Here is a 13,432-nt window from a genome sequence, read left to right as displayed (position 1 = left end):
GCTATGAAAGAAATATTCTGCAATTAAATGAGGAAACACACGAACATTTGTCGATCTCCTACTTATAAAGGTGCGAAAAATAAATGTGTAAAAATAGATATGTAAAATGTGAAAAATAGCATGCCTTAGAACGGGTAAATTAAGAGAAATCACGAGATTCTTTTGAATCATGTTTTCAAATGGGAAGTAAACCAGTGATAGCCTTGATGCTACGCCAAATGTTAATTTTAATCTTAACCTAAATGCCATCTAACCCTATGGTTAATCTATTCTTAACCCTAGCCAAGGCTCATCCCCCCTCCTATTCAGCTGATCACTCAATTTTTTATTTTTTTTATTTTTTTTTTTAAGAATTTTTTTAATGTTTTATTTATTTCTAGGAGAGAGAGAGAGACAGCGTGAGCAGGGGAGGGTCAGAGAGAGAGGGAATCACAGACTCTGAAACAGGCTCCAGGCTCCGAGCTGGCAGTCAGCACAGAGCCCGACGCGGGGCTCGAACCCACGAACCGCGAGATCATGACCTGAGCGAAAGTCGGACGCTTAACCGACTAAGCCACTCAGGCGCCCCTCAATTCTTTTAATATTATAATGGAAAGTGTTCATATCTGAGGACTTCCCAACTGTGTTAGTTTGGGTACAACAATGAAATATCCTAGACTGGGTGGTTTAAGCAACAAACACTTATTTCTCACAGTTTTGAAGATCAAGGTGCTGGCAGATTGGTGTCTGGTAAGTGTCCTCTCCCTGGTTTGCACACTGTTGACCTCTTGACTTCATATTGGATCCTCACATGGAGAAGACAGAGAGGAAGCAAGCCCTGGGGTGTCTCTCCCCGTAAGGGCACTAATCCCATCATGCGGGCTCCACCCTTGCGATTCCAATCACCGCCCAGCACCCTGTCTCCTAAAACCATCACACGGGGGATTAAGAGCACACTGAATTCAAATTTGCTAAATTCCCGGGATTTGAGCACACTGATTCGGTCTACACCACCGGCTCTACTGCCCTTCCCTTCCCTCGGATCTTTGTCCTCATTTGCTGGGCTCTTGTGACAGCTCGTCATTTCGTCTCCTTGCTCTGGTCCCACCCTCTTCCACTCTGCCATATTGAAACCATTTCCCTTTCTAAAATTAAAATCTTACTGTTCCGGTTTACTGTTAACTGATTTCTTTCCTCTACCTGCAAAGTACGTTTTTCCCTTCTTGGCCCGGCAGCGCCCCGGTTCCTACGTCATCTTCGTGAATTCTTTTGTGACACCCACGGGTCAATTTTTGTTGCTGTGTCCGTTGATGCTCCCATTAGCACTTTGTCCAGAAATAAAAGCCGTGCCCTGGCCAGTGCCACCCACTCTTTTCCTGGGATCAGCTCTGGATGTAGGGCACGGATCGGCAAACTGGAGCCCACAGGTCAAATCTGCTTGCCGACTGTTTTTGGAAATAAGGTCTCGCTGGCAAACAAACATGCCCATTTGTTTATGTACTGTCTCGGGCTGCTTGCTTGTGCGGTGTAACAGCTACAGACAGTAGTTTCCATAGAAAAACTACAGACAGTAGTTTTTCGTGTGGCCCGGCAGATCTAAGCACACTTACTCCAGGGCTCTGGACGGACAAAGTTTGCTGCCTCCCGACCTGAGACATCTCAGAGGCATCAGCCCATGGGATGTGATGCTTCGACACTTCTCGTTCCCACTAAAAAAAGGAACAAGTAAAACACAGACTAAGTTAATAAAAGTGAAGAATAAGTTTAAAGGAGCACCTAAAAAGAAAAATAGAAAAAATAACACAAGCAGAGGGCTGGTTAAGAAACAACAAACCCAAGGTCCAAGCCAAGGTCTAGGTCTGCCTTAATCCCTTTGAAAGTGCTGGGAAAACACTGTGCGCCTGCAGTGACATGGGGATCGATGGCCAGGATCAGAGGTTTGCTTTGAGCGGTGAAAGAGCCATGGACGTGACCTTCGGTACCTTAGGGGGACGCTTGTTTTTCACTTTTGGAGACCAGCTCCTCACCATTCTCCCCTTCCTGCGCCCTGTTCCTTCTACCCTGCTGGGGAGAGCTCATGTCGGGCCGGGATGGGGACCCTGTCTCCTCTCTTCCCATCCGTGGTCGCCCTCAGCACTGGATCGTGCTCTGAGTCGGGAGGACAGAGGCCGGGGCCAAGGCCTCTCCTCTCGGAGGCGCTGCAAGCCTCCTGCTCAGCCCGCTGAAGAGCCCAGAGCCGTTCCTGAGAGAACATATGTCACCGGGAGACAAGCAAGGGCGGGTTCTTTGGGAAGTGAGCATCTGACTCCCTGGCAGGCTCAGTCTCAGGGTAGCCTGGGGCCTGAAGGGAGAGGGTACTTGTGTCTTCTTTCCCGACTCTTCTCTTCTCCTCGCTGTTTATGTTCAAATTTCATCTTTTGTCAGAGGGACCTGGAGAGGAGGGGTGAAAGGGGTTCTCAGGTAAGTGGCTCGCAGGCACAAAGAGCAGCCCCCTGCCTGATCTGACAGCATGGCGAGCATCCAGCAGGGCCATATGTCCTGTCATCCCAGCCTGGACCCTCTGCCAAGCCGGGCTATTCTTATTGTCATTCAGAGGCAGGTTCCAAAAGAAAAAAATCTAGAAGGGTTGGTGGAATTTAGGTGCAGTCGAGACGATGTCCAAGGCAGAGCACGTGACTTAAACTGTGCTTCTGCTCAACTATAAAGTCAAATGGCCCATTCGTCAGGTGTTTAATTGAGGGCCGTCCTTGACCAGGGGCCCGTAGGGAAGGAGCAGGGCAGGGGGGGAGGGGGGGAGAGCCAGGGGAAGTGTGGTGATTCAACGCAATCACTTGGCCCTGAGATTCAGAGGAACACGGCTCTGGGAAGTGATGTGAAGGTGGTTTTTCCAGCTGGTGCATCGAACACCAGCTCCGGGCCATATGTACACAGAGCCTACCCACAAGACCTCTCTGTCCCCAGTCACCTTAAGGCCTGTGAGGAGACGCTCTCAGTTGTTTGTTGCTCTCCTGTGGGTGATTTTTCCTCACTTCAACTAAACACATTATATCATGGACTCATTCTGTTTCACCTGCACAGGGCGAGCAGTGTGTGTGTGTGTGTGTGTGTGTGTGTGTGTGTGCAACAAATATAATGCGAGAGGAATAAATTCAATGCTGACAAGACTTAGAGAAGTCATGTGCTCTTGCGGGGTGAGGAATGACTTCATGGAAATGAGAGCTGAGATGTGAGATGGGGCTTGAGAGGGGGACAGATTTTCAATAAGAGAAAAGCAATGAGGTGTAGTGTGAGAAAAGGTAGAGGCGTAGGAGGGTAGATGCACGTTTGGGAGCAACATATAGCTTGGCTCAAATCATGGATAGGCTGTGGTTAGGGGAGCGGAAGGGGCACGTTAGGTGAGATCTGTAATAGTGAGGATTAGGCTTGGTTGAGAGGAGCAGAAAGCCAACAGTAACAATGACTCAACAAGATATAACTCTGTGAAGTCCCCTAGGCTGGTACGGTGCCCAGGTTCTGTCTCTCTTGTTCCTCCACTGTGTGGGCCTTCCGTTGATGGTCCAAGATGGCAGCATCATACTGTAGACATCAGGATGAAGAAAGGGACAAGGAAGCAGAGGGTGAAGAGTATAGGTGTCCTATCTCTTGGAGAGGGTTCCCAGAAACTACTGCGTAAAACTTTACGTTCATTCCATTGGCGAGAACTTAGTCTCACGGTCTCACCTAGCTGCAAGCGGTCCTGTGAAATATGCTGTTTATTTTAGGTGTCTACATCGTCAGCAAAACGCTGGGGTTCTTTTGCTATAGAAGGAGGAGAGAATGGATATTCAAGGACAACTGGTAATATCTGTCCTGGATAAGGGGGGATCTTGAGTGTCAGGTTGAGAAAGACGTGCTGAAGTTCAGAGGTTATAGGAAGCTACAAAGCTTTTGAGTAGGGGAGTTACATGACAAAGCATATTTTAGGAAAGTTAATCTGTCCCTAGTGACTAAATGGATTGAGATGAGGAGAGACAGAAGACGGGGACACCAGTAAGTCTACTGCAACACTTCAGTGACGAATGAATGGTGACAGTGGGAATATGAGTGGGGATATAGGTTCAAGACTCATTGCGGAGCACCTGGGTGGCTCAGTTGGTTAAGCATCTGACTTTGGCTCAGGTCATGGTCTCACAGTTTGTGGGTTCGAGCCCTGCATCAGGTTCTGTGCTGACAGCTCAGAGCCTGGAGCCTGTTTCAGATTCTGTGTCTCCATCTCACTCTCTCTGCTCCTCCCCCACTCATGCTCTGTCTCTCTCTGTCTCAAAAATTAAAAAATAAAAAAACCTATAACAAAATTTATAAGACTCACTGCAAAAATAATAGAGCAGAGCTGGTCAGCTAAGAGGAAAGTGAAAAAAAGTTGAAGGTGATGCAGAGGTTTCAACTTGTGGGTCTAGAATAAAATGCAAATTGGTTGCTCTGAGCCACATTTGGCTTTCAGATGCAGTTTGTTTGTCCCACACTGGGTAAGCTGCATGACTTAGAAACAGTTGAGGGGCACCTGGGTGACTCAGTCAGTTTAGTGTTTGACTTTGGCTCAGACCATGATCTCTTGGCTCATGGTTTAAACCCCGCATCCGGCTCTCTGCTATCAGCATTGAGCCCACTTAGAAAACTCTGTCCTCACCTCCCCCCACTGCTCCTCCCCTGTTTGTGCTCTCTCTCTCTCAAAAATAAATTAAAAAAAACAAACGAAAAACAAAACAAAGAAGCAGTTGAGGGGCACATGGGTAGCTCAGTTGGTTGAGCCTCTGATTCTGGATTTCAGCTCAGGTCATGATCCCAAGGTCATGGAATCAAGCCCTGCATTGGGCTCTGTGCTGAGCCTGGAGCCCGCTTAAGATTCCCACTCTCCTTCTGCCCCTCCCTGCCCATGCACACACACACACACTCTCTCTCTCTCTCTCTGTCTTTCTCAAAATAAATAAATTTATATAAAAAACAGTTGGATTATTGATTAATTAACAGCTTATAAAAAATCTGCATTTTTGACTTCTTTTGGAAAAATCTTCATATTTGGAGTCACTGGGCCATTGGCTTGAGTTGAGAGTTAAGAACGTGCTTTCTGCTTTGCTACAGTCTCCACCACTCCCTTGAGTCCAGCCTGGTGTAGTTATTTCTATTTCCTGCCTGGCCTCTGTAGGTATTAGGGTATTCAGCCCCTACGGTAGGGTTTAGAAAACATGTCAGAGATACAGAGGGAAGCTTGGGAGCCATAATTTTAGGAAGAGAAAGTTGAAGCCACTGGAATGAATGAGACCGATATAGCGGAGGGTGGAGAGACTAGAAAGAGGAGAGGCCTAGAAACTTGGGGCATTTGTGAGTCAGAAGACAAGTGAAGCCTGTTATGTAGACAGGAGGGAAAGTATCAGTGAGGCAGGAGAAAACCCAGAGCAGTATCATATCATAGAAACCAAAGAGTAAAGGATTTCGAGATGGAAATCAGCCAGTGTCAAGTGTTACCAAAAAAAAGAGGGAGGAAAATGAATCTCAGCCAAAGGCCATTTGCTTTGGAGATTAGAAGGTCTTGCAGAGTTTCAGGAGAGTGGTGAGGGCAGAAGTCAAAGTGAGTACTGCTTTGATGTTCCTATTAATCTGAGTTCATCTATGTAAAGACACTAGTGTGTGGAGGCGAGCAGGGTGCACCTGTGATTGGCCTGGCTCTAAACTTCTCACCCACCTGGTGAGACCCCAGCGGGGGCTAGACAGGAGGGGGCCGGCTTGTGCTCCAGGGAGGAAGATGCTTCTTGTATTCCACATCTATTAAATGCTGGGTTCTTGAAATACGTTCCCTCACTTAATCCTCATGAAGACCTTGGCGTTAGGTCTCATTATTTGCATTTGTACAGATGAAGAAACTAAGGCTGATAGAGGCTGGGTGATCTGCTCAGAGTGATTTACGCAGTGACCATGCTGGAGAGTTAGGATTGAACGTGGGCTCTGCTGTCCCGTTCTTCTTGTGCACCAGCCAATTAGTGGATTGAGGGGAGAGCGGAGGCACCCTTCTGTTCTCTTTTACTTAGATCATAGCATACTATCCACCTTCACTCATGCCTACACTCAGCAAAAGACCTTCCTCATAGCAACAGCTACATCTGGCATTAAGTGTGCTCTGAACTGGGTAAAAAAATTAACGTTCTAAAGTGAAAAATCACTTCCTTTGAGTCTCTTCTTATTTAACACGCAAAAGGCCTTTGCCTTGTTCCAGTTGCACTAACATCTCAGTCACTTCTGAAAATTACGCGCCACGAATAATATCCATGTTACCGTCGTGAAAGAGAAAAATGATCGGTGTGAATGTGATCGATCAATCAGTGGACTGGATTTATTTCATTATAATCTCTCAACATAGGTCAGAATGCCCAACCCTGTTCTGTGAGAGGGAAGACAGAGGCAAAGGTATGATCCTCCTTACAAAATATTGATGCACGGTGGGTACCTACTTCATATTTGAGTGGATGAGTAGTATTCTCAATGGCAAACTGGTAGACAACTCTCTCTTCTCCCATCCACCCTGCATCCTCTGGCTTTGAGGTGATGAAGGCAGAATTCAGGAGTCAATATTTGCAAAATCTCCCTATTTCTATCACTCTTTTTTTTCCTTTGGGGAATCCTCAACGACTGGCCTAATAAGACCTACTATTTCTTTAGCATCTACGATGCGCCAGCTACCGTGATAGGTGCCTTGATCTGCATTCCCTCTTTTTATTTTCATAACAACCCCACCTGGTATGTATTCTAATTGACTCCATTTTCCAGACGAGGAACAGACAGCTTGAGAGAGCTGGAGGATTTTGCCCAAGACCACTCGGTAAGCGACTGAGCCGGTGTTGGGTTTGCTCTTATCCAGGTCACGCTGTGCTACAGAATCAGCGGTCCCATCAGGAGCCAGAATCAACCTGTGTAACTGTCAGCCAGTCCTCCTTCTGAGACAAGGAGGTGCCCTGGTGAGATTGCCTCGTGCCAGACCCAAGAATCGCTTCGCCTGGCCCGCCTTGATCTCTTTTGGGGGAGCTGACTCTTCGCTTTCATTTTCAAAGTGGGGGAATTCAAACCAAGGGATGGATCCGAGTTTCTGGCTTCTGAACAAGGGCGTACAGTCCAATAGAGGCTTGTTCTCTGAGCGGCACCATCACCTCTACGGAAAATTGTGCCAGGGAGCAACCGTGAAAACCCACTCGCTTCTCTGTTTAACGATTTTGCTGTTAAAAAGAACAAAGTGACAGCACAAAATCGAGATCATCCTGGAAGATCCAGGGAGCCTGCTTGCTTGGAGGGCCCTTCCATCTCTGTAATTGTTAGAGTGGTTTTGTCAGGTTGGATGGGGCAGATTGCTGTACGGCTCCTAAATGCAGATGGCTTCCCCTTTGGGGAGCAGCAACGCTCAGTAATGGACCCCTCGTGTTAACAAGAAACATAAGGTGGGGATGGGCAGGGGCTTAACAAGGTATTTATCACAGTGATTGTGCCCGGGGGTTTCTCACAGTGATTGCTTCATAAATTTTAGTAATCTTTCCTCCTCTGATTTATGTGGCTTTTCTAAAGGGCATTGTTCGGCAGCACATTAATGCGGATGCTAAATATAGCTGGAAAGAGCCCAATCCCTGATGCTCCAATGCCCACTGGAAGGCAGGCATCTGCCAGTCAGTAACCTACTTTTGTTCCAGCCTTCCTTGCTAGAATATATCATGCCGTAGAGGCTATTTATATCTGGAAAACATTCTGGAAGTTGTTAGAAATCCTTCCTGCTGCAGCGCGCTGCCCTCCTAGGAACCGCTGAAGTGTAAATGTGCAGCGAGGCGTTCCTCCCAGCAGCGCCTGGACTGAGTGACCTTGATGGGCTCCATCCTTCCTTTGCAAACAAAAACACCAACTTGGAATTCTAATTAAAAGGCAGCGAGAGGGCTATCAAGTTCACGGCGTTGGCTGAACTGCTGTTAATCGCAGTGTGGATTTGAGGTCACCATTGTGAAGCCTGTAACATTAACTCATCAGGGAAAACACATCAGCTGAATTGATCCCCAGCTTCACCAAGGAGGGAGAGGATCAGAAGAAGAACTTTTTGGTGCATGAAACAGGGCGGTTAAGAACACAGGGAATTCTGTTAGACCATGCCCACCGCTGTCCCAAAGCCGGGGAGAGGGGGCTACACGGGTCACGTCCTTTGGGTCAGCAGCCCATGGAACCTATCGGTTTAACCTCGCAGCGCTGGTCACCCACGTGGGGACCGACGAAACAGCTCTGATTCGTGATGCAGCGAGGCTCTCAGAGTGCTAGTGCTTCAGCTGGCCCATAAAATGAATTAAGTCTGCCTGAGTGGGTTGTTTTGCATTGAAAAAGTTATTTAAAGCCTTTTAAAAATAGCATCATTGGAGCCTGTTATTGGTTTACATTACTTTGTCAGAGGCACACACGTGTTCTTTGCAAAGGTCTGATTCCCAAATTTAAAACAACCGCTAAATAAAGGGATCATCCTTGTCTTCAGACACTGGCCACCTTGGTCATGGCGACTGGCCTCTGGAGCCCTGACATGTGGGGCAGGAGGCTTCCCAGCCGGGGTCCCCAATGGGACCCCCGGGGACCTTCAGAACAAGCACGTTCCTGGGTTGGCCAACATACGCTTCTTCGATGAGTCTGGATCTGGGATTTAAGGGATTTCCCAGAAGAGTTTGATGACTGAGATTGTTAGGGAGCTCTTGCTTAGGGAACTTCTGGAAGTCCAATCTGGTCACGGGATGAAAATAAAAACAAGAGGGAGGAAAGGGAAGACTCAGGTGAGTCCACCGTTAATGATCTCCTGCTCCTCTCGTGAGGCTCTCGGGAATGTCCAGCAGCAAGGGTGGCTCCGCACATTATATCCCTTTGTCCTAACCATTCTTGAGCCAATAGTAGTGTCCCCATTCTACAAATAGTGGGGTGGAGGCATAGAGTCATTAGATCCGTGCTGCAGAAGGTGACGGAGACCCTTGCTGCCCACCGTGCCTCAGTTTCCTCTTGGGCTGTGACAGACCAACCTTACCCCATGCAGCCACGTCTTTGCCACCTGCAGTCACAGAACTGATGCCCCCCACTTCTAAGACTTAGAGGAGGGGGGCAGGAAGCCACGACCCCCACACTCCGATCCTCTGCTGTTCATAGTGTCAAGCCCCAAACCTAACCCAAGGTTTCACATGAAGTTTGCCAGACTCCCCATGACACGGGCCAGTGTCCTACACCCTCTCTGATCGCAGAACCAGGGGAGAGGAGAAGCGGGCAGGGGTTGTAGAGTTTCAGGGAGACGGGTGAGGTGATGGAATGGGAGAGGCCGCATTTGTATGGTGTTTTCCTCTCATCATGGCTCAGTTCAAACTACTCAGCTACTCACACTGGCTTTGAAAGCTCCTGGGCATCTGACTGCTGAAAATCGCACATCAACAATGAAAAGCGGGCCTGGTGTCCATGGCCCATGTCGGGGCCACGCTGGTGTGTCCCTGCCTGGTCGTTGTCTCTCTCTGCCTCATTTCACACACTCCTTTGTGGGGGCCTCAGCCGCCACTCCTGCAGACATTCTGATGCCCCTCGATGTGTCCCGCACATATACTGGTGCGGTGACTTGCAGACAGTAGGTGTTCATTAGATGTTGCCTGAGGGAACAGACCTGACCTTTTAGGCCCAATGCCCACGTCACAAACAACTAAAGCCACACACTTCAGCACGACACAGGGACTCTGAGAGCCTCTGGGCAGCTGAGGTCACCGTTTTACTGGGTCTGGCATACGGGCACCGGAGGCAGAAGTTATTCTGTGCAGGACGGATGGGCGTGGGAGTGACGGGCCACAGGCCAGTGGGCAGGGGACCAGCGCTCAGACCTCCTGAAGCTCAGGTCCTGTGACACGGCCCCAAGGAGAGCTGCCGGGCTGGGGTGGCCCCAGGAGCAAGCAGGGGTGGAGGGCGGCTCTTGGCGCTGAGGTCCTACGCGGAGCGAGCCTGGGGCGAGGTGACAAACAGAGCCAGGTGCCGAGGGAGCAGCCGCAGCTGCCCAGCAGAGAACAGCACTTATCTGTGCGCCGTGTGGAAACCGTTAGAGTCTGACGCCGGGATGTTTCAGGCACTTCTCCCTCCCGCTCACACACCATGGCCAGAAGCTTCTTAGAACAGGGAAGTAGTGACCTGAATGTGGTCATCTCTTGCTTAACTACTGTCTTAACCCCCCTCACCCCATGTTTACCATAATGCTCACTCCATGTCCGACTGCTCTGCAAGCATCTGCTATCCCCAGCATTCAGCTCTGTCCTGCACCCTTGCGCCTCTCAGTCAGGCTTCCCGAGGCCTCCTCAGATCAGGCCGCCATCTCTCTATGGGGCCTTCCTGCCTCTGTTCTTGCACTCCTTGGGTTTGCCCTTTATCCTCTGGGGAACTTTCTATAAGGAGACGGTGACCATCGCCTTGAGTAAAATGTCCGCTGTCCGCGGTCTTCAGGGTGCAGTCATCATTTCTTTGCGAGGCCTCTGGGCCCGGCTGGGATCTGGCCCAGGAGCGTGTTTCTGGTTTCCTCGCCCTGGCCATGGCCACTGGTCTTGGGCTCCTCCCTGGCCCCCTGGTCTCCCTTCCCCTTTATCTCTTCCAAAACGCACTCCCCGGGCCTCCTCCTGCCCTGAGTGCCTCTGGGCTCCCTCCCGCATGCGCCTCAGCACACCAGGGCGCAGGGGTGACAGCCTCACCGTTCTCTCTGATGCCAACGACTTAACAAAACGCCCAACACGCCGCAGGCACACACACACACACAAAATGCTTTTCAAGTGGATTTACTCCAGGGCACCTGGGGGTGCAGTTGGTTGAACGTCTGGTTTCCGCTCAGGTCATGATCTCATGGCTTGTGGGTTCGAGCCCGGCGTCGGGCTCTGTGCTGACAGCTGGGAACCTTCTTCCGACCCTCTGTCCTGCACTATCTCTGCCCCTTCCCGGCCAGCACTCTCCCTCTCTCAAAAGGAAATAATAAATATTAAAAAACAAAAAAAAACCAGAGTGGATTTACTTAAATGGATCATTCACCTTTTGCATGTTTGCCTTAATTACGGCAAATCCGAGTTGAGTCTCAACAGCATTTCTGGGGGAGTCAGTGACTTGAGGGGGGTGAGGGGCAGACACACCCCACAGGAGGGGTGAGGGGCAGACACATGATGGGAGGGTGAGGGGCAGACCACGACTGGAGGGCGAGGGGCAGACCACGACGGGAGGGGTGAGGGGCAGAGGCACGACGGGAGGTGAGGGGCAGACACACGACACGCACAGCGAGCAGCGAGTGGGTGGTGTGCTGGGGCCGAGTCACAGCGGATAAGTGTGCTGCACACGCGAGCGCCTACGGCATTTGATCGTCAGCGCTGGAGGCCAGGGACCACTCACGCCCGTTTCCTTGCTTCCTGCGCAGCTCGGAGCCTGAAAGCCCCGACGCCGCCGGAAGCTGACGGGAAGCTGACGGGAAGCTGACCCGGCGACGCCGCCGGAAGCTGACGGGAAGCTGACGGGAAGCTGACGGGAAGCTGACCCCGGGACGCCGCCGGAAGCCGACCGGAGGCGGACGCGGGCCTGCCTTCCCCCAGCGCCCAGCCCACCTCTCTGGCGACGCCGCGTCAGCTTCCGGGGGCGACCGTATTTCAAACAGGGGGCGTCATTTCGAGCAAACACGAACCGGGGAAATAAACATCTGTGGTGTTGTGTAACCGGCTTTCCTCGTGCCCCCAACAGAAAGTGGGTCATTGAAATGTGGGTAGAAAACAGCCTAGGTGATGCCTTTGCTTGGAAAAGACATGATTGAAGTCCCTGTGCCGCGCTGATGCCAGAGGCCACGGCACCGTGACGCGGGCGGCGACGTTCAAAGCGCAAGACGCAAGCCTTCTGGGAGACCTTGGCCCTTTGTCTGATGTGTCAGTTTTGATTTTTATGACTGATGATGCAGTGACTCAACACAATAGCGACACCCACAGCAGCCCGTGTGGACGCTGTGCTGAGGGGCTGTTCGAGTCCATTCTATACACTTTCCTCAAACGTCTGACCCATGTGATTTTAGATAACAAACAAACCCAAAGCCTGTGCAACTCCACGCTTCTTGGTCACAGTTGGCAATTTTCTTTCGGTTTAACCGGGTGATGTGCTAACTGGATTCTACTGAGCCTGGGGAGAAGGGAGAAACCCAGAGGAGTCTCCCGTTTTCAAAAGCAACATTGCTATTTTATCTTAGCATGTGTGCGTAAATCATACGATGTTTCATGGGACATTTAATAAAACTCTTCAGAAAATAGCAATTTTAAGTAGGCTACTGAGAATAAAATGAACATACATTCTAAAATTCAGTCATTCCCCTGTAGTCCTCAGGGAGATATAGCAGTGCTTTGGTTTACCAAGAACAGTGTCTTCCAAAACACACTTCGTAGCCTTGAGATTGTTTTGTTTGACTTGATTCATTGACATAAAGGGAAAGTTTTGGTTCATAAATTTTTAAGATTCAAATTAAAGAGTCGCATGGAAGAATAGCGCTGACGGCCAGAACTGGAAGAGCCAGGTTCCATCAGGTACAAGTTTGTCAAAACAACCATGGTAGAGATGCTATAGAAAGAATAACTCACATGTATTAACTGCTGATTATATGACAAGAGCTTTCCACGTATTATCTCATTTAAGCCTACCAGGTAGTTACTATCATTGTGCCCATTTTACAGATGAGGGAACTGAGGCGTATGTACATTCCCTAAGATCACTTAGTAAGTGGCAGGGCTGGGAGTTGAATTAGGTGGTTTGGCTCCCAAGTTTGCAAAAACACTCACTCCCTGAAAATGTCACCATGCACACAAATGAATGCAGATCCATTTTAGTCTATAAAATAGGCAGAGTTGTAGACTAAGATCCATATTCTATTTTTTTAACTTAAAAAAGTTTTTATATTATTTAAAATTTTTTTTTAATTTTTGAGAGACAGAAAGAGACAGCGTGAGCAGGGGAGGGGCAGAGAGAAGAGGAGACACAGAATCTGAAGCAGGCTCCAGGCTCTGAGCTGTCGGCACAGAGCCCAATGTGGGCGTCAAACCCACAAACTGTGAGATCATGACCTGAGCTGAAGTCGGACGCTTAACTGACTGAGCCCCGCAGGCGCCCTTAAGATCTGTATTTTTAGGTAATTCATACTATGCTGAGAAGACTTCTACTTCTAGTTTCAATTCTAAGGTAAAAATAAGAGGTCTTTTATTTGTTCTGTGGATTTTCCCTGACCCCGTCTCCGAGGTGAGCTGGGCACCTGTTGGAACCCTGGGGGATTGACCTGAAACGTGGGCCCCTTGGCCCTTGTGTAAGTCCAGCAGGGAGAGTTCCTTGTGTCTCGCCTCCTCCTCCCTCCCTCCCCGCCCCCCAGGATCAAACCCCAGCATTTCAGAGTGTTACGTAG

At 49.5% G+C, this 13,432-nt stretch overlaps 1 protein-coding gene across 1 annotated transcript in view; it reads right to left on the bottom strand.

Moving 5' to 3' along the window:
* ZDHHC20 (zDHHC palmitoyltransferase 20) overlaps positions 1–11,284 on the bottom strand; it is a 345,529-nt gene extending 334,245 nt beyond the window's left edge. Inside the window, exon 1 of the mRNA XM_077745445.1 lies at positions 11,280–11,284. The gene's annotated coding sequence lies outside the window, so the exon portion shown is untranslated. The remainder of the gene's footprint in view (positions 1–11,279) is intronic.
* Between the last annotated feature and the right edge of the window lie 2,148 nt (positions 11,285–13,432).

The sequence above is a fragment of the Crocuta crocuta genome, unplaced genomic scaffold (assembly GCF_008692635.1).
Source record: "Crocuta crocuta isolate KB4526 unplaced genomic scaffold, BGI_CrCroc_1.0 scaffold258, whole genome shotgun sequence".
In the NCBI taxonomy this organism is placed as follows: domain Eukaryota; kingdom Metazoa; phylum Chordata; class Mammalia; order Carnivora; family Hyaenidae; genus Crocuta; species Crocuta crocuta.
This window is presented reverse-complemented; position numbering and strand designations above follow the sequence as displayed.